The sequence below is a fragment of the Canis aureus genome, chromosome 10 (assembly GCF_053574225.1).
Source record: "Canis aureus isolate CA01 chromosome 10, VMU_Caureus_v.1.0, whole genome shotgun sequence".
Classification (NCBI taxonomy): Eukaryota; Metazoa; Chordata; class Mammalia; order Carnivora; family Canidae; genus Canis; species Canis aureus.
In genome coordinates this window covers 41,222,207-41,244,022 of record NC_135620.1, presented here as the reverse complement: position 1 = coordinate 41,244,022, position 21,816 = coordinate 41,222,207, and the positions used below count along the sequence as shown (strand labels likewise).

General features: G+C 40.2%; 1 long non-coding RNA gene across 2 annotated transcripts in view; it reads right to left on the bottom strand.

The window, feature by feature from the left end:
- The window catches only part of LOC144322266 (uncharacterized), a 210,493-nt gene that overhangs the window by 92,867 nt on the left and 95,810 nt on the right, over window positions 1-21,816 (bottom strand). The window lies entirely within an intron of this gene.

Genomic DNA, 21,816 nt, shown 5'->3' with positions numbered 1-21,816 from the left:
TCTATTCTTTTCCTTTGATCTATGTGTCTGTTTTTGTACCAGTACCACACTGTCTTGATGATCACAGCTTTGTAGTACAACTTGAAATCCGGCATTGTGATGCCCCTGGCTCTGTTTTTCTTTTTAAATATTATCATGTAGCCCATTATTAAGCCAGATAAATTGGGTGATTATGTTTATGTGTGTATAAGCACATGTATATGGCATGACAAAATATATGTCCAAATTTCCTAAGAGAAGCTACTGAAATGCTAACTACCAGCTGACCCTATGCCACCTATCCTCAACTTTCAGGTCATTTTCAAATGATAAACAAAACAAAACAAAAAAACCTGAGAATTTTAAGATTGTTTGTTTTGTTTTAGAAACAAGGAATCAGATCCTGGAATTCCTGATCATTTTGACTGTTCATGTTTTTCCCCATCTCTACTTTATCTTTAGCACCCAGTTAAACCACTGATCTTTGGTTTCATAAACTCATTTCTTATTCTGCAAACAATGTAAGATTATCTTCTTCTCCTCCCACCCAAAAGAACTTTTTTCTGGGAGAACCCTCTTTTGATATACTAAAAAAAAATAAAATAAAAAAATAAAGTCACCTTCCCCAATCTTTTAGGATCTTTCCCTTCAGTGAGTTAATAAAAGAGGTTTTTAGAATCCCAGTGACCTGAGTACAAGTCTTAGCTCAACAACTCAGTAATTCTGTGACCTTGAGCAAGATCCTTGACCTTATTTCTGTTTCTTCATCTTAAAATGAAGATACAATGTCAGTATCTACACTTTGGACTACTATGAAGATTAAATTAGTTAATATATGTAAAGCCTTTAACATAGTATCAGGCATAGACCAGCCGTCAAAGGATGTTTAACTGATATTATTTCCTAACCCCTTCTACATGTAAGACTGCCAGGTGTTTAGACATCTTTCTCCCAGTTCTTACTAGGAAATAATTTTGTAGGTGCAACAATTTGTACAAAAGAGAAGAGGACCTTCTGATTTGCCTGACTTTTTGATCAATTGTGGGTAAAGGGAATGGAAACCATTGTCTTTGAGGTGATTATCAGATGCATGCAGATTAAAATTAAAGAGACTTCTCCAGGCACTCTCCTCTCTATGAATTTCATTGTGATGTTTTAATGCTCAACTTTGGATATAGCACAACTATTTCCATGACAACCAGTATAGTTTGGGAAATTATTTCATTATGATAACTAACAGACTGGGGCAATAGAGAAAAAAATCTCTTATTTAATATCAGTTCCTTCAAGGAAAAGAAAAAAATGTGTGTGTTTTTAAAATGAGATTGTTTTCAAGTTTGTCTCATTCAGAAATCTTCTCTTTATATCAACTCAGGTTCAATTATGTAATCCCAAAGGAAGAAAAGAAGACTCATCGTCTTCACTGCACATTGTTTGGCCTGCTTAATAAAAGCAGTGCCTGCTTTGTTTTGTTATAATCCCTCATTCTTTGGGATTTAATGAGACAAGATACTGTATTTTGAAATGAACACATATACAAAGGCAAGTCGATTTCCTTTGGGGATAAATCTCTTATAAAACTCCAGCTCAACAAATTTAAATATAATAATAGCTTTGACTAAATCTGTATACGGTGAAATCCACTAATGGAGACCACCCCACAGTTCAATAAAACAAAACAAAACAAGAGAGTCTTTTAGGCAGGTGGTCTCCAAACGCAAATTCATGATAGCTTATGTTCAGTTATTAACTGGAAGGATCCGTGGTAAGATAGAGTTAGCAAGTGTTTTCAAAGAATGTCACTTCTCTTTCCTCCCTCTCCCTTCCTCAGATTGTGGAATGCTCAGTAATGTGCTCAGCTTCCCTGGAAAAGGCCAATCAACACAGTGGCCACAGGCCCAGCTGAGCATTGGTCAACAAAAGTGTCCTTCTCTTTGATTTAAAGCTAATTGAATGGAAACCTCCAAATGTTGGAGACTAAAGATTTGGGAAGCAGAGGCTACTGTGCAAATAGAGATTGCATAAGCACAGCCCATGCTTTCTAAGCATCCGTTGGCTGCTTGGTAGAGATGGTTGTAAGGGATGGGTACCTATATCTATTTTATACATAGTCAGTCTTAGATATATGAAAGAATGTCTAGGCTGAGAAAAATCTCTCAGAGCAAAGAAAAGAAAATCACCCTATGATCCCAGTTTTCCAGCCCAACTACTACTTGAATATATGTATATTTTTTTCCAGATTTTAAAATATACAGACATATACAAATAAACAGCTGTAATCATTGAGGATATACAGTTTTTATCCTGCACATTTTCATTAACTATCCCGTTAATACAGTCTTCACAATCATCATTTAAATGATGATGCATGGATCCCTGGGTGGCGCAGCGGTTTAGCGCCTGCCTTTGGCCCAGGGCGCGATCCTGGAGACCCAGGATCGAATCCCACATCGGGCTCCCAGTGCATGGAGCCTGCTTTTCCCTCTGCCTATGTCTCTGCCTCTCTCTCTCTCTCTCTCTCTCTCTCTCTGTGTGTGACTATCATAAATAAATAAAAATTTTAAAAAAATGATGATGCCATTGATTAGCCAACAACCTCTCATTAGCCAAGTCTGGTCTGTTGCTTGTTTTTCCAAATAAAGTTTTATTGAAACTTGGCTATGGTTATTCATTTTTGCACTGTTCGTGGCTGTTACAGCGGCAGAAATGATTAGTGGTTCAGAAACCTTGTGGCCTGCAAATCCTAAAATATTTATTCTGCCCTTTACATATAAAGTTTACCAAAGCCTGGCCTACTTTCCATTAAGTTGAACTCCATAAGACAGAACATAAAGACTCCTAACTCTGGGAAACAAACTAGGGGTGGTGGAAGGGGAGGAGGGTGAGGAGTGGGGGTGAATGGGTGACGGGCACTGAGGGGGGCACTTGACGGGATGAGCACTGGGTGTTATTCTGTATGTTGGTAAATTGGACACCAATAAAAAATAAATTTATTATAAAAAAAAGAAAAAAAAGTTGAACTCCATAATTTATTCAACCAACCCTCTATTTCTGAACATTTAGTTTGCTTTTCTTTTTCTAATTGCTACCACCTCACAGAATATCAGGGTTCATATATTTTTTCCCTTTTTAAAAAAGATTTCCTTAGCTTACATTCCTTAAAGTAGGATTACTGCATCAAAAGTTATGAATATATAAAATAGATATAGATCTATATAGAAGGTGCAACAATTTGTACAAAAACTGCATGAAATAAAGTAGTTTGTCCTATAACAATACATTCCTCTGATAATAGGTGCTTGTCAACCATATGGACACAGAACAGGTGTGGATTTTGGCTGACCTGTGGCTATATGGCTAATTGCCAGAGTAGAGTCTTGGGAGCATCATTCTTATCACAGGCATACTTGTCTAACGTGAGTTTGTGTTATGGGTTCAATTGTTTGGCTAGTTGCTACGTATCATTTACAGTGATGCTTCTTAGTACATTTCGAGGAGAATCCTCTCACACAGATTTGCCACACAAAATCCTCTTACCACAATACCCACTTTGACAAACATAAAATGAACATCAAAGAGGCGGGCAGGACCAGCTTCATAATCTGCGGGGCCTTGTGCAAAAGCATCGTGGCAGGCCCCTTATTCAGAAGTGTTTAAGAGTCTGGAGATGGCAACACCACGGTGTACAGGACTCCATGTGAACACTTGCCCATGAAACAAGCACAGTCCCCTTCTAATTACAGGGCCCCATATAAATACATACCCATGAAGCCAGCCCGCCAGGTAGGTAGAGGGTGTTTGGAGAGGCCACAGCTAATAAAGACCCTACTAAATAGAAGGCAGTCAGCCCCCGTGACCAAGCTCTCCTAGAGACATGGACAGTGGGCAGGGATGGCAGAAAAATCTGGAAGAAGTACTTGGCTGCTCTGCATCTGGAAAAAGGTGGGTCAAGAATGTCTGTGGTCTCCTTGGTGTCAGTCATTCTGACGGCACTAACCTGGAGTCCCATCAGTCACTTGCTCTTCTGTGGTTAAGAGCAGGGGCTCTCGAGTCTGATTGCTTAGGTTCAAGGGCTAACTGTGACTTCCTGTAAGAGCCTTGGACAAATTACCTTCAGTTTCCTCATCTGCAAAATGTTTCTTTAACATGGAAGCAATGCATGTTGCACAGAGACCCCTCCCAACTGCTAGTGAGATGGCGCTGGCTTGTCAACCTATGTAGACACAGTGTTGCGGTGAGGCATAGGATGAGAGCATTATTGGTGTCACTATTACTCCTCTGATGTTGAAGCCATATGGCGAAAAGCAGAGTGCCTGTCTCTGCACTAGAGAGCATGGTACAGAAGCAATCCTTCCAGATTATGTCAGCACTTAACCCAAGTATGTTCTACTAACCCAGGGCTGAGGGCTGCCTCTAGATGTTGGAAAGCAAAAGAATTCAATGAACAAATAAATTTTGGAAATGCTGGGTTAAACTCACTTAATATTTCCCACCTTCAATATGCTAGTGTATAAAAAGGCTGTATTGTATACTTTCCATGAAGTCCATTTTCCTGGGAATGTACCACAGGACTAATGATGTTTCCAAGAAATACCTTTTAGGAGGTACCACTCTACTAAATAGTTCTGGATCAAAGTAGGTGTTGCTTTGTAAAATGTCATTTATTTGGACAAGTGACTTTTAGTTGAAGACCTCGTGAACAGGACACGTAATGATTTAAGCAGCACATGGCTGCATTGGCTCCTTCCCCTTCCTGCCACACCCTCATCAGGTCTCCTTCTGCAGGGCAGTTCCTCTTCCCCCACATAGGGTTGGGCACAGGCTGCAGCTCCTGTGCTGCTAAGGCCTGACACAGGACCGCCAAGTGCAGCTAGCAGAGGGGGAAGGATTCAGGGAGGGTCAGCAGGTGCTATCCACATATGAATATGTAATTTCTCAGGAAGGTGAGTGCACACTCCCTGCTCACACTTACCCCCATTCATTGCACAGATCTATGAAGACAGGACATTTTTTTTTTTTAAATCAGGGATAGATTCCCTGGCCTTTGGCTTGTTCCTTAGTGATGGGATGCAATTATCATCCTTCCATTTGGTTATTTTAAAAGTGAGAGTATGGCCATTAGAGCAAGAGATGGTCATCTCTGCTCTCAAATACCAACATAATATTCATTTTACTGTCTATTGGGGTCAGATTATCCTTCTAAATTCACAAGACAGTAATTCCAACATATGTTCTCTGCCTCCCTCCCCCACACTTTCTTATACACAACTCTCCCGGCAACAGTGATTCTGTTTTCTTATGAAACATATCTCTGTGTATGAAGGAGAAAGAGTCTTACATTTTACTATTAATTCTCCCTTGCTGGCATATATATTTCTTTCCTTTTTTTCTGAGGCCAAAGCCAAAGCCAAGCTTCATCTTTTAGTTCAAAATCGGAACCTTAAAATTATAAAATGCTGACACTGAAAAAACTCAGATGCAAAAAGGTGGGAACTAGAAGCTGTGAGAGAAGGGATCTGTGTTTCCTGGAGCCAGCTCATGATCTTCCTCGAGCTCCCATGGCAGTTACTATGGATTTGTATACGTGTGCTTTTTATCTTCTATTTCTTTATTGCCCTCCAATAAGACTAGATGAACATTCTAAGGATGGAGATCCTGCATGTTGTATATTGAGACCTAGCTCAGAAAGTCTTCTCTCCAGTCTAAGATAGGTTTCCTCCCTGTTGTAACTATAGGGCAGTCTGGATCCAACCTGCCTGGGCCCCAGCTGGTCTCTGTTATTTACTAGCTCCATCCTAACTATATACAGGCAAGTCAGGTAAGCCCTTTGTACCTCAGTTTCCTTACCTATGGAATAGGAAGCTCTTGTGAGCAAAATCCACATCATATGCTTAGCACAGCTCCTGGCATAGAGCAGTCATTTATAAATATTAGCTAGTTAATATAGGGTGGAATACAACACTGAGTGCCAACTACTTTTGTGCATGTTAGTTTACAAAAATCTTTTTAGGTAGAAACTGTCAACTCCATTGTGTAGCTAGAAGAACAGCAAATCAGAGAAATGTGGTTTTCTTGTCCCAGGTCACACAGTCAGTGATTTGCAAAACTGAACTTCCGGTCCCCCCAAAACTCCAGTCCCTGAACCTCTCCGTATCATCCGTAGCACTCCAGCCATGAGGATGCTGAACTGGGGCAGTCTCGGTCCAACTCTTCTGCCATCTACCAAAATCAGCACCAGAGACCAAAATAAAGAGGGAGACAATGGGCCCCTTCTAGATGTCATATTCCCAGCTGTGGGTGTTGACAGCTCTTTGTACCTCCTGGGTCTCACTAATGAACATTCTCTGTGACTCTGGCTCAGGAAATTTTGGGGCAGTGGACAGGAGGTCAGCTCTGTAACTCCATAACCGCTTGCTCATAGGGAGAAGCTACGACAGCAGCTGGGATCCTTTCCATGATGAGTAATTGCCCCGTCATACAAATCTATTTAGACCACATCCTTCTGGTGCAAACCACCAGTTGATTTAAGATGCAAACCTTTTGTAGCTCATTGCCAGAAGGATAAAATATAGAGTTTACCCAGACTTTTCTTTGCTGAAGTATTTATTGTAAATCATTAGTTACTGTTAGTTGCTACCCATATATCAAGCAATTCCTACCCAGCTCCGGGTGCTGAATGAATTCTCTGTGCTTTTCTAGAAAATGTACCATTTGTCCAAGAACATAATTACTGCATACTCTTTAAAACTCCCATGCTCATATATTCATATGGAGAAACTCAGACCCAAGGACACCCAATTAGCTGGAAACAGTCAATGTGGTTTTTAATGCAGGAACCACAAGTCTTTGGGGATGTTTAGGAACAAGGATAATAAATGCCTCACCTACTATTCAGGCTTGCAGCCAGAGAGGGGAGGGGAGGATATAACTTTCACGGAGTATCTCCTTGCTACAAGCCTTGTGCTAAACACTTTATACAGGTCCCTTTAGTTCTCCCAGCAGCCCCAATAGGCAGGTATCCTCATTTTCATCTTATACATAAGTCAATTGAGAATCACCATCCTGTGTCATGAAGCAGAGGAGCCACAGTCCATCCCCCAAAGAATTCACTTTCCCAAGTCTCTCTGCTGGATCAGAGATTCCCACTAGCTGATTCCTGGCTTATGCTGGTCTGAGGCTTCTGTGGGTGGCTCTGTAACAAATAGGATGGCTGAGGTTCCCCATGAGCGGGGCTGCCGTTGAATATCAAGGAGCAAAGCTGCTATGTATAGCAAGCGTTTTCATCTCGCCACCAACAAAGATCAAGCACACAGAATCTGAATCCCCCCAGGGGTGGGAGAAGGAGTGAAGTCCTATTTTCCCTTGACCATTCTACACGGAGCATGCAGCAATATGGGCAGACAATTAGTATGAACAGATTTGAGCAAAACACCACATCTGATTGATGCTGAAAGCACACCCGTGTGGGAGCACACAAAGGGCTGCTGAAGGAGAGGGCTGATCGTATGTAGCAAGGCCTGCTTAAAAATTCTAATCCTCATAAGCTTCTGAGGAAACTGCTCTTTTCACTGGGCAGGTTTTTAATATTTATTGCTGAGGGCCATTTTAATCCTAATGAAAATAGCGTGTCCTCAGGAAAAGAAGTGCAGTAGCTAAAAAGAACAAGTGTGGCCCTGGCATTTAATGTCCACAAGGCTCACAGAGGGTAGAGGTGACCCAGAAGTGCATCACTGAAAGGCTTCAGGAAGTAGCACTGACAGGAAAGAGTTGAGCACTAAAGGGGGGTACATGTAGACAACTTCTGGTTGAGTTCCCCCCAAATGGAAGACTCAAGCTCATCGTTGGCAGAAAAGCAGTCAATACAGCTCGTAGGCCGACAGACTCCAAATTCATCTGCCAGGGTCTGAATCCCAGCTCTGCCATTCTTAAACCCCAATCTCTTTGTGGATAAGATGAAGATGATGATGATCACGGATCTTGTTGGTTTGTTAATGGAGATCCATTGAGACCATAAATGTAAATCAGCCGGCACAGACTCTGGCACAGACTAAGTCTAAATAAATGAGAGATACATTATTGTTATTATTATTATATTTTTTATTACTGCTGTGACTTATCCCCAACATTACTGGCTTTTTTGCTCAGAAAACGAGGATGGCAGATATGGACTAAGAGCTTGGCAATGAGGAAGGAGAGCCTGTTGGAAGGAGTCGGGGGAAGTTAATGATGCATCCTCTATTGATAACATTAGGACTGAAATCTGGCTTAAGTTGGTAAGGAAAACCAGAGCTTCACTTTTGCAGTGAGGGACGGTGGCAAATCAACTGTTTATTCAAATAGTGTTTCCATTGGCAGGTAAAATGTATTGCTTGAATCTGAGCAGGTCCTCAAGGGGGAGGGATCTCAACAGAGCTGAACCTGTGTGAAAGTGTGAAATCTGGGATCCCTGGGTGGCGCAGTGGTTTAGCGCCTGCCTTTGGCCCGGGGCGTGATCCTGGAGACCCAGGATCAAATCCCACGTCGGACTCCCGGTGCATGGAGCCTGCTTCTCCCTCTGCCTATGTCTTTGCCTCTCTTTCTCTCTCTCTCTCTCTGTGTGACTATCATAAATAAAAAAAAATAAAAAAAAAAAAAAAGAAAGTGTGAAATCTGAAGTTCTCTCGGCCAGGCTCACAGCTCCTGTTGTATGCCAGTTTTTGTCAGAAACAATATCATTTTTAATTCCTCAGTAAAATTTCCCTGTGCCTTTCCCCATCAGTAATGGTGCATCAGTGATTGGGGAAGCCCTTCGATCTTTGGGGGAATCTTACCCTTGGAGCGACTGAGCACAATGACCCTGACCCCCTCTTCTGGGGGAACTCAGAACCCTCACAGATGGGGGAACTCAGCTTCCTCCCCCTAAGGACTGGATTAAGGGCTTAAGGAGCATCATGAAAGATTATAGTACTCCCACTCCCATTTGAAAGCAAAAATGAAAACAGTATCAAATTGTTAAATAAACTCATCTTTCAAAATGACAGAAAGCTTAAGTATATGATGGTGTTAAAGTGTCTTCCTTCTAATTTCACTTTCCATGCCCCGGCTCTGCTGGTACCCTAAACTCATGCCTGGTCTGATTCTGGAGAAGCCAGCACCACCATTATGAGGACAAAAATTATGAAGAGGAAATAGCAAAGATCCTCTCCAAGACCAAATTTTAGATGTTTCTTCCAGGCTTGAGGAAAATACCTCTTTTGGGGGTCTAACTCTTGAAAAACACAGCCAGCTAAGGGGCCCAGGAGATTATCTGCTTTCTGGCTTTTTACACCACTTTTGCCTATAAACATGGGCATAGTTTCCTGACCAGTTGTCTCCCTCTGTCTCGTCTTCCTCCTCTCTTCTCCATTCTCTGTGCTGTGACCACAGACTGCTTTTGACAGTTCAAACCCAGTGATGTCACTACCTAGTTGGATACCTGTCAGGCTCCTCATGTCTGGACCTGCCATTGTCAAACCAGGGAAAGGGTACTTCCTGAGGAAAGGGGCCTCGTGGAGCATTCAGGGGCACAGGATAAACAAGGCAGATCTTCTGTAATGGTGATAAATGTAAAAGTTTGCTTTTATACGAACAAATATGAATATATTGTGGTATAGAACACATAGTTTTCCTGGCTGTTAAAGATGAAACATGGGATTCCAGAGGAATTTCACAGTTGGGGTTGTTGGCTCCTAACCCAGTGCTTAAGGAGATAAGCAATCACTCTCCTAAGACTTTTTTTTTTTTTTTAAGATTTTATTTATTTATTCATGAGAGACACAGAGAGAAGTGGAGACACGGGCAGAGGGAGAAGCAGGCTCCCTAAGGGGAGCCCCATGCGGGACTCGATTCCAGTACACTGGGATCACAAACTGAGCCAAAGGCAGATGCTCAACCACTGAGCCACCCAGGTGTCCCTCTTCTAAGGCTTTAAAGCAGAGAATTTGGTGGAGTACTGACCTGAGGATAAAATCAAGCTCTTTGGTGCAAACAAAACTTTCTGAGATCTGGAGCCTGCCTTTTCTTCCCAGCTTCACGTTTGTTCCCCATTCATGCCACACTTCTTACAGTTCGTGCATATCAGTTATAAGTATCTTTGCTAACTCCACGCCTTTAGCTATATCTCTGGAATATCTTTTAGGCACCCATCTTCTTAAAGAGCTGGAAGATGATGCTGTCTCTTAACCTTCCCTTCCCTTCCCCAAAGAACCACGTACAGCTGCCTCTTGAGAGCAGGCTATGAGAGGTTAGCTCAGCAGTGAGCACGTGCCTGTTCATGTCTAAGGTGGGGAGAGGCATAAGCCATGCTGCCTTGACTAAGTGTATGGTGCCCCATCTCTTGAATATTAGGAAGTAGTGAGTGATTGAAGGCTGGATGCTATGGCTGTTTACTCAAGGCTCTGTCACTTATCAGCTGGATGATCCTGGACTAAACTCTCTGTGCATCAAATTATTCATCTATAATGTAGGGATTATAGCAGGATAATCATTTGGTAAAGAAGGGCCAAGATTCCAAATGTGGTAAATGCTTCAAACACTGTGGCCTCTGATAGAACATTACCTATTATCATCATTAAGCACTCCTTATGGGAAGGAGTTTGCTCAAAATGCCCAGTGTCAGAAAAAATCCTGGTTCTCAAGTATTCTCATGTATCCTCCTCATAGCCTGAATCCTGTGGTTTATAGGACAAATGTGTTTCAGGGAGTAAATTCAGTTGTTTTTACGTTTTTTCCTTTCAGAAGGCAGAGGATTCTGATATACCCATACACAATACCTACCCTCCCTTTCCTTTGGGGCATGAGTATTGGAAGAGAGATTGAAGGTTGAACATATTTCTAAGGTAGAGGTCAGGAGGGTAGAGATCATAAGAGAAAAGTTTAATATTGAATTGATTAAGATTATGATATTTTAACTGAAATTTAATTTACATAACAAGATTATTTTTTAAGTACTCTATACCCAGTATGGGGCTTGAATTCACAACCCCAAGATCAAGAACTGTATGTTCCACCAAGTGAGACAACCAGGTGCCTCCCCCCCCGACAAGATTATTATTTTTAAGTCCAAAAGATATTCCTAGAAGAAAGAAAGAGAACTGACATTCGTTGTGAGTTCATGTGCCAGTCTTCAATCCTGACTCTCATAATAATCCTGCATGAAGGGAATAGTTATCCTTGTATGGAAAAACACTCAAGCTCTGAGATATTAGCTCACATAGGGGTTAAATCCCCTAACGATCCCCCAAATTAAAAAATAATGGCATTTGCTCCTACTGAAATTCAATATCCTCAGCTTCTTAAGACAAAGAACTTTTATTTTAGTTTTAATTAATGAAATCTGCATTCTGTGGGAAATAGACCCCTCGAGTCTTACCCCTTTTACATATTTGAAGAGACCTCCATAGGGAGTCTCTCTCTCTGTCTTTGTCTGTCTGTCTGTCTCTCTTTCTCTGTGGAGTGAACCAGCATAGGCTGGCTCCAGGTAGATGAAAGGAAGGAGCTGGGGTGTGGTGGAAAGCTGTTGAACCTCAATGCACAGAGCCATACCATCCGCAGGTCAGCAGATGGCAGCCAGAGCCCCATCCTCACACATGCTAAGTTCCTCGGAGGTCCCTGAGAAGCCGTGCTGCTCCCCCTTTGGGCATTCCCTTTGAGCTTGCCAGCTACTGCCTGGCTCTCAATCCAAGAGCGTTAAGTGAGACTTTGAACAGCGTCAAGGGCCTGGTCATCCCTTCCTCCAGGCATGATTTGTTAATCTACTGTGAATGAGCCAAGATGAGAAACCCTGCAGCTGCTGCACCCACAGGTGCCCAGCTCATTCAGACATAAACCAATTGGCCATGCTCTAGTCGGGAATTTGTATGACTCAGAGCGGAGAATGAGAGCCTGCTCAAGACTCTTGCCCGTGGAATTTATAGTGTTGATGGTTAATTACCTTGGCCGTCCACACTAAGGCTTTCTTTCCCTAGTCTTTTGCCAATGGTCACAGTTTGTTATTGCCTATTAATTTTGTACTTGTCAGCAGAGGACTCACATTCTGAGATAATGAGAAATTGCAGTGTCTTTTCCTGATGGAGAAAGTTGTCTTCACTCCTCCTGGAGTGTCTTTTTCTACTCAAGTACAGAAGCCTGCTGTAGTAGAAAAAGCAGCTCACCTGGAATCAGCCAGATCTGTTTTTGCTCCCAGCTCTGCCACCTGCCAGCAGCATGAACCTCTGTAATCTACTTGGCCCCTCTTCACCTCAGTTTCCTACCCACAGTGCTGCTGCGGAGATTAATTACAAATGAACAAGATAATAACGGAAGGGTGCTGGCATATAGGGAGGGCTCAATTACTGTGTCTTTCTTCTTCTCTTCCTGTGTTTAGATCTGATCACTTTCACCATGGGCATTAATGACTGTGCTTTATCAATCACTAAGCATGAAGTTCAAAGCTCTTTTATTAGTGGTTATGGGGATACAACAGTAATATTTCTAGAGGGGCTTAACATCTTGTTGGGGAAAGACGTAATTAGAGAGTAGGATGGTCAACCATAAAATGCTCAATTACCCAGTGCATACTCTTGGCCCAGGGTGGGAAGAAATCTGTGTGGGCTCTGGTTATCAGGTTCAGCTTCATGGAGAGAGGGTGTGGAATGAAGAACTAATGTGGCACGTTGCCCTGAATGCAGTAGCAGATACTTTATAACTGCTAACTGTGTTGAATGATTGTACATATTTAATGTTTGGAATGAATAACTTCCTAGTTTACAATGTAAGCTGTTCAGAGGAAAAGTAAATGTCAGTGAATGGTTAGAGAATTTTAGGAAGGACATGGACAAAATTTTAAAAATTAGGGATTTATTTTCAAATGGATTAGAAAAAATTAACACATGCATTGCATGAGTTTATATTTTCTAGATCTGGGGTGAAAGTTAAGTGTTAAGATTGTGTGAATTTTTTAAATACATTAAATAATATTAAAGGTAGTAGATAGGTGTGTCAACAATCAATGGTGTATGGCATGTGAATGACTAAAGTTTGGGAAACTACACTGGAAGTGGTATGATTAGTCTCTGGATAGCTTTTGGGGGAAAAGATAAGAACCAGAATCTTCATCTCTCTGCTGTGAGAGGTTGTGTGCTTTTACTTTTCTTGACTCATTTTCCTCATTTATTAAACAGGGATAATTTTGATGCTACCTTATGAGGATGGTTAATATTTATAAAGCATTTATAACACTGCCTGGCACATGTTAAGAGTTCAATTAGAGTAAGAGAAAAAACCATGAGAGCTCTATTGGTTTAGGGGCTGGCATTGACTAAGTGAATGATGGAGGTACTAGGTGTTCTAATAGGTCTTTGAGAGGAAGCGTTAACCTGCCCCACACTGACACACAGCGCTAGGTCAACAGATTGTGCTGTGGTTGCCAGGAAGAAATTTGTGCTCTGTCATTCAAACCCTTGTGGGTTACTCAAGGTCACAAGTCCTTTTCCTGTATGACCAGAGAAACCACATACTTGGGCAGCTGGGAAGATACTTCTGCCAATGTACAAAGAGCTGATGTGATTCTACAAACAACGGCATGGGTGGTTTTCCCTGTGAGGCAAGTAAGTCCCCAGTCAACCGAGCTAAATTTACTCTGAATCCTTGAGCCTGCTCCAGTGAGGTCCTGGACCCTCCTGATTCTTTCAGAGGCAGATGAAAGAATGAACCAAGACTTGTCTCTGGTTTTTTATTCAGTTGATAAACATTTTATTCCAATCCCAGAAGCTTGCCGATTTGAATTGGATGGTACAAAGTTTATATATAAAGCTATTTGGTTCCACCCAGAGGTAGATATATTTTAGCACTCACGCAGATTGCATTTACCACTCCTGATGTATAGCCACTGGTTTTGGAATTTTAAAAATATCTTTATTTGGCAACACTTATCAAGTGAGCAGGCACTGTGACAGAAATGCTGTCAAAGATCTGAAGAAAACAATCCTCAAAGCTCTACCTCCTGTGCAGCCTTCTTGAGCACCAGACCCATATTGCCAAGGCTTCTAGACATCCCCTAATGCATATGGAGTTGTTCCCTTGAGAATTTCCAATGAACAGGAGTGTTTAAACATATTGAGAAGTCCTGGAAAAACAATCCTATTTAACCTAACCGTGTTTGGTAGTGGATTCCTTTTGAATGATAGCCTTAATGTTTCTGTTCCCTAGAAGGCAGAATAGAAAATACTGCCCCAGCATAGCCATATCATCCATTCAATCATCAGCCTAAAACCCTGGATAATATACCCTACACTTCTTTTCCCTCAACCAGCCAGTCCCCAAGTCCTATTGTTCTACCTTGGGGATATTTCAAGAATCCCTCCCCACCTCTTCATCCCTGCTACCAAAGCCTTAGCTTAAGTCCTGCTCAGATCTATTTTGAACATCCAGACTCTTCTCCCTACCTTCAGCCTCTCTCCTCTATAACCCATTGTTCAGAGTTATTTTCCTAAAAATAAATCTTATCATATTACTTTTCTACTTAGAACCTCCCTTAGCTCCCCTTTGCTCCCATGGAGAAGCCAAACTTATTCTCAGGCACTAATTCTAAGGCAGAAAATAGCATGGTAGTTACAGGCATAGACTTTGAAATCAATTAGTCCTGGCTAGACCCTGGGCAATTTTTTTAGTCCTTTCAAGCCTCAGTTTTATCATCTATAGTCATCTACAATTATGGTATAGATTTAACGGAACTACGGTAAGGATTCAGAGGAAAATACACATATGATGCTTAACACAGCACACAAAATATTGAAAATGCTTATAATTTTAGTCATCTTTATTAATATTATACACTACCCTGAATAGCTGAGCCCTAGCTCTCCAATTTCAACATGGGACAGCCTTCCCTCACAATTACCTATGATTCAGTCAGAGGGCACCATCTAGCCCTTCTCCAACATGGCCTGCCTGTCTCCATGATTTTGTACTTTTCCCTCTCTACAAGGTACTGTTCTCCCCTCCTCTGATGGATGTGTCCTCGTTCCAAGAGATCCCTCTGCCAGTTGAAAGAAATAACTGTCATAAAGTCCATGTGCTTTCCTCTACAGGAAAGTCTTGAAGGCTTTGCCTGTTTATTTAGAATTGGGTAGAAGTTTCAACCTACTGATTTAGCACACAAGATCATCTAGTTTCCTTGGTGAGTGGGAGAGGAAATGGTGTGCTCAGCTTATAAGGAGATCAGACTAGAAGCCACAAGGGGAAGCAAAAGCTAAGAAACAAGAAGAGTGACATGACAGCCCACTTAGTTTAAAGCATAGCTTACAGGGACCTCACAGTATTAATATCCACTTCAACAGACACTTACATAAAAGGATTGACTGGGCTCGGTGCAATAATTGACATTCCTCATGATGACTACAAAATCACCAGAAATTAGCAATGAAAGTTATAAATGCATTTTACTGTCAAGTGCTTATGATAGACAACCATTATGCTAAGTGTTTATGTTAAGGGTTTTGACTCACTCTCATCGTACGTAGTGCTTCCACCCTCCATTCTACAAATGAGAAAATCAAGGCTTAGAGAAATTAAGAGACTCATAGGTGTTCAGTTGGTGAGTGGCAGAGTTCTATTGATTCTAAGGCTAGTAAATCCAATCATTTATAATATTGCTGCTTTGTAAGTTTACTATGTCTGATAAATTCTGCTTAAATAGGCATAGAATATTAATACAAATATTTATCATTAATATGTAGGACTAACTGTATTTTGCTAAGTTGTTTTACCTGGCGTTGTTCACATTTTTTAAATGCTGGTGTGTTAGCAACCTGCAGAATTCATAAGCAGGTATCTCATATTTCTCCGTTGCTAGATAAATGATGCTTCGAACAGATGACTAAGAAAGTTAGCTTCCCAAGAGAAAATCTAATGACTGTGAGCATGTTTGTGTTTCACAGGCTTATTGTGAAAATTAAAGTTTCAACCAAAATTGTATGCTTTATTTTGTCATAGGAGATTTTCCTTAGAACTGGAGTCAAAGGTGGGTATGTGAATTGGAATGAGTAGATTCAGTGTTCTTCTGATCTCTGTTTTGTTTCAGAGACAGCTCAGTGTGTATAAACTTGTTTCTCTTCTGCCTTCTTGGTTCTTCTACAAAAGCAGAACCACCCCTGTGGGGGACACCGCCTGTTGCCTGTCCCTTCAAGCTTGTCCTTAGGCTATCACCTTTTAAAGCCAGCTCTTGTCTCTCTTCCCATTCAAGCCAGACCCTCCCTCTCTTGTCTAAATCTTAGCCAAGCATAGCAAGACCAGCTGGTGAGAGCCTTGTCAAAAACAATGGCACCAGACCCTGCTTAATGGAACACTGCTTGTGCCAGTCGAAGCTTCCTGGATTGGAACAGTTGATTTTGAGTTGTGGCCCATTCTCTGACCCATATTGAAGCACTGTCTTCAGTGAGGATTAAAAGCCTTGTGAACTGGAGTAAGAAGAAGTAGAAGAAAGAGGTCATTGTGGGTCTAGAAAGAATCAATACTGTCTCTTTGAAAAAGCCTGTGTCTGTTCCCAGACTGACCATCTGGGGCTGTGTGGCTCAAAACCAGCTACAAAAGAGGAAAGGAGAATTAAATTGAGACGGGGAGAACTTTACAAGGCAGGTTTCCAAGGTAGCTTGTTTGGGAAGACTAAAAAGGAGCCAAAGACGGTGTACGGAGAAAGGATTCAAGAAAAGTAGAAAAAAACCTTCGATTCCTCTACATACCTGTACTTCATCTGCCCCTCCTGTGCCCCTGCCAAATGTTTTCCAGATGTGAATAAAGAACTATTTCTATAGCACTCACAAGTTCTCCCCGATTCTTGAAAACCTCTTTAGCATAATTTTACAAAAGTATTTTTGTATTCAATGAAATTGACATTTCCAATGGATTCCAAACTTGGAGCTGATGGGCATGAATGCAGGGTGGGGAGGGGTAAGAATAGAGAGAGATGGCGGTGGTGCTTTGGTGTCCTTACAGGAGAGAGAGTTTCCTCCACTGAGGATTCATGGTTTCACTTTTCTTTGGGTGAGGGTGGTAAATGAGTGAAGACAAAGCAGCAAAAGTGGCCAGAGGAAATTGAGAGTACAGATGTGTGATGCAGGATTGTCAGGCTAAAACTGAGTGTGCTCAGATCCATGCTAGATCCCTCTAGCTTTAAGAAACCAATGATACCTGCTCCAGCTCAAGTTCTAGAATTAGAAAAACTTTTAAGAAAATAGATACATTTCCCCAGGAGGCCAACCAGCCTTAGAAGTGATGCACTTCTTGATCCTTGAGTCTGGAATTAAGCCCAATGTGGCTGCAGCAGTGAAATGCTGCCTAGTGAGTGGGGTATTGAAGCAGGAGTGGTGAGAGCTTCAGCATTGGACAAACTCTGGCTCCAGGATGGATTGGCTATGTATCCCTGGATGAATCCTTAATATTTATAATCCTCAGTCTTCACTAATAAATTAAAACGGCAAAACTGAATCTACTGGAAGACTTTTTTTTTTTTTTTTTTACTGGAAGACTTTTGTGTCATAACAGCAGGAAGATAGGAAGTTAATGATTTCTTGTACATGATCAGTATTTTGCTTCAGAAGGCAATTTCACACGTCAAGTCTGTCCACTAGGGTATCCTATAGCTCTCTTCCCCCATTATATTCCAGAGGTCAGTGGCCCAACTGACTGTCAGTGCACTTCAACTGCACATTTCCACAGGCACCTGTAATCTTCATGATTCAACTAAACTCATGGTTTTGCTTAAATGTGATCTTCCTCTCACTTTCCCAATGTAGCATTAGTTCTTCCAGGTGAGAAATTTCAGTATCACCCTTGACTCCCTCTGTCCCATTCATCACTGTCACATACCACTCTTATCATCTGCTTTGTTCCCTCCTTTGTCACTGACTCTGCTTGAGTTCAAACTCATTGTCTTTCATCAGAGCCAATAGCATCCTTTCTGTATTCAGATTGAGTTGAAATTTACATATTAACCATTTTATTTATTTTGTATTAAGTTGTCTATGTTTTATAATTTTTTCCATTTTATTGAGATGTAACTGACAAAAATGTGTAAAATTAAGGTATACAACATAATTAACCATTTCAAAGTCAACAATCTGGTATAATCACAGTATTGTGCAACTACCATCTCTACTTAGTTCCTAAATACTTTCATCACCCCAAAAGGAAATCTGTACCCATTAGCAGTTACCTTCTATTCCCTCCCATCCTTAGCCCCTGGTAACAATCAGTCTGCTTTCTATCTCTATGGATTTATCTATTCTGGATATTTTGTATTAATGGAATCACACAATATGCAATATTTTATTTCTGACTTCTTTCAGTTAGTATAATATTTTCTATTTCTCCACATTGTAACATGTATCAGTATTTCATTCCTTTTTGTGGTTGACTAACATTATTTTGCATGTATATACCACAATTTATTTATCCATTTAACTTAAGTGGGCACTGGGTTGTTTCCACCTTTTGGCTTTGTGAATAGTGCTGCTATGAACATAGGTGCACATGAATTTGTTTTGCAATTCTTTTGGGTATCTACAGAAGAGTGGGATTGCTTGGTCAATTGGTAATTCTGTGTTTCACTTTTGAGGAACTGCGAAATTCCTTTCTACAGCAGCTGAACCATTTTATATTCCCACCAGTACTTTTAAGGATTCTGATTTCTCCATATCTTCACCAACATTTCTTCTTTTCCATTTGTTTATTATAGCCATCCTAGAGAGTGTGAAGTGGTATTGATCTGCAATTCCTTAATGGCCAATGAGATTGAATATCTTTTCATGTGCTTTTTGGCCATTTTTATATCTTTTTTGAAAGGATATCTATATAAGCACTTTGTTCACTTTTTGATTGGATTGTTGGTCTTTTTGTTGTTGAATTATAATAGTTCTTTATATATATTCTGGATATTAGAATCTTACCAGATATATGATTTGCAAATCTTTTCCCGTTCTGTATGTTATCTCTTTTCTTGATAATGTCCTTTAATGCACAAAAACTCTAAATTTTGATTGAATCCATTTTACCTATTTGTTGTTATTAATGCTTTTGATTGCTTAGACTTTGTCATATCTAAAAATTCATTGTCAAATCCAACATTGTGAATACTTACTTCTATTTTTTCTTCTAAGATTTTTATAGTTTTATTTTATTTTTTTTTATTTTTATAGTTTTAGCTCTTATTTAAGTCATTGATTCATTGAGTTCATTTCTCAGTGCTTTTAAAAATCACCCTTATTAAAGTATAATTTACATATGAAAACATTCAAATTTTAATGTACAACTTGGTGAGTTTTGATAAAGGTATACAATTATGTAACCACCATTGCAACTATGATTTAGAACATTTCCATTACCCCTCAAAAGTTCTCTTGCCTCCTTTTATATAGTTAATACCCTCTCTGACCCTGGTCCCTGGCAAAATTAATTTGCTTTATTCAATAGTTTTGCCTTTTCTAGAATTTCATAGAAATGGATTCATACAATATATAAGTGTTTATGTCTGGCCACTTCACTTACAATAATACCTTTTGAGATTCACCTAAGTTGTATCAGTAATTCACTCCTTTTTATTTCTGAGTAGTATGCCTATTGTATGTTTATACCACAATTTGTCTATCCAGTCACCAGTTGATGAACTTTTGTTTCCAATGTTTTGGCTATTATAAATGAAGCTGCTATGTACATTTCATACAAGTCTTTTTATGGACATATGTTTTTAGTTCTCTTGGAGAAATTCCCAGGAGTGGGATTGCTGAGTCATATGGTAAGTGTATGTTTAACTTCATAAGAAATTACCAAACTATGTTCCAAAATAGGCATATGATTTTCAACTCCGACTGGCAATGTATGTTTCGGATGCTGCATGTCCTCAACAACACTTGTTATTGTCAGTCTTTTTTCATTCTAGCAATTCTAATAATGTGGATTGGTGTCTCATTTGGAGTTTTGTTTTTTTAATTCGACATATTTTTTTTAGAAGTATTTTTAGGTTTACTTGAAAATTACACAGCAAGTAAAGAGAGTCCCCATATGTTCCTTTCCCCAAACCCCTTAAATTTTACAGATGGTGTGAGGTATGGCCTAACTTCGTTTTATTTCTCTCTTTTTTCTTTTTCTTTTTTCTTTTTTTCTTTTTTTACATGTGGATATCCAGTTGTTCCAGGACCATTTGCTGAAAAGACTGAAAAGAATATTCTTTTCCCATTGAATGGTTTTGGCATCCTTGTTAGAAATAAATTGGCCATATAATGGATGAGTTGATTCTAGACTTTCAATTCTATTCCAATGGTCCATAGATCTATCCTTATGCCAGTACCATGCTATTGTGATTACAGTAGTTGTGTAGTAAGGTTTGAAATCAGGAAGTGAGTCTTATAACTTTGTTCTTTTTCCCTATTGTTGGGCTTTCCAGGGCCCGTTGTGATTCCATGTGAATTTGGTGGTCAGCTTTTCCATTTCTGCAGAAAGGGCCATAGCATTTTGATAGGTATTGCACTGAATCTGTAGATCACTTTGGGTAATATTTCCATCTTAACATTATTGTCTTCTAACTCATGATTACGGGATGTCTTTCCATTTATATAGTTCTTTAATTTCTTTCAGCAGTGTTTTGTGTTTTCCATGTACAGGTCTCTCATCTTCTTGGTTGGATTTTTTTTCTAGGTATTATATTCTTTTGCATGCAATTATAAATACAATCTTTACTTAATTTCCTTTTCAGATTGTTCACTGCCGGAATACAAAGATACAACTTATGTTTGTGTATTGATCTTCTATCCTGCAACTTTGCTGAAGTCCCTACTAAGTGCCAGGAAGAGTCACTCATGTCATTGCAGTTAATTCTCCCTTGATTAAACTCTGCCCACTTTCCAGTATCAACCCCCATCACTTGTTTTCTTTGCTGCTGACCATTCCCAGCAGCTTACTATTCTTCAAACCCATCATACTGTTTCTCAGTTCACATTTGTGCTGGTATTTCCTTAACCAAAATGCCTAACTCCCTCACTTCTCTAGGTGTATGACCAACAGTAGCATTACTTAGAGCTTGTTAGAAAATGCAGAGTTACATGGCCTGTCCCAGCTACTAAGTCAGGATCTGTAACTCCAGTGATTTGGATGCAGATTAAATTTGAGAAGCATGGATCTTTTTTCTCCTTTTCTATCAGATAACTCCTCCTATCCTTCAAAGCCCAGCTTAGCTATCGCCTCCTCTAAGACTTTATCCATGTCCCAGGTAAAAGTTAATCAATTCCTCTCTGTGCTATTTCTTTTATATACTTATACCACATCTGTTTTCTTTACTAGACTATGAATTCCTTGTATCAAGGAATTGAGTCAGCTTCATTTCTATGTCCTTTGCAGGCAATCAATCTACAATAGATATGTGTTGAATTAGGTGGATAGCCATCCACATGAGGGAGATTTTATCATTATATGGTAAATGCAGAAACTGGAGCTCAAGGAAGTAAAGTTGTGTTGTAGAGACACAGTTGAAATTTGAGCCCAGACCCCTTCATTTCAATGCCCATGTTCTCACCTTTATGCCATACAGCCATTTTAAGAATTTTAGACAGTGAAGAGAAATACCCTAACATACTGGGATTTTCTACATGTGGGCAGCTGCCTATTCTGAGGTTGGTAACTAAGAGTAAGGAAAGTCTAGTAACTAAGAATAAGGAAAATGCAGCCAAAGAGATTGGTGCTGGAGCACTAGGCATGTCTTAGGAAACCAAAGAAATACTTTGAAATTTTAAGGTCCATTTACAAAGATCAGTCCAGTCCTAAAGTGTGTTATCTGGATGTTCTTCATATGCA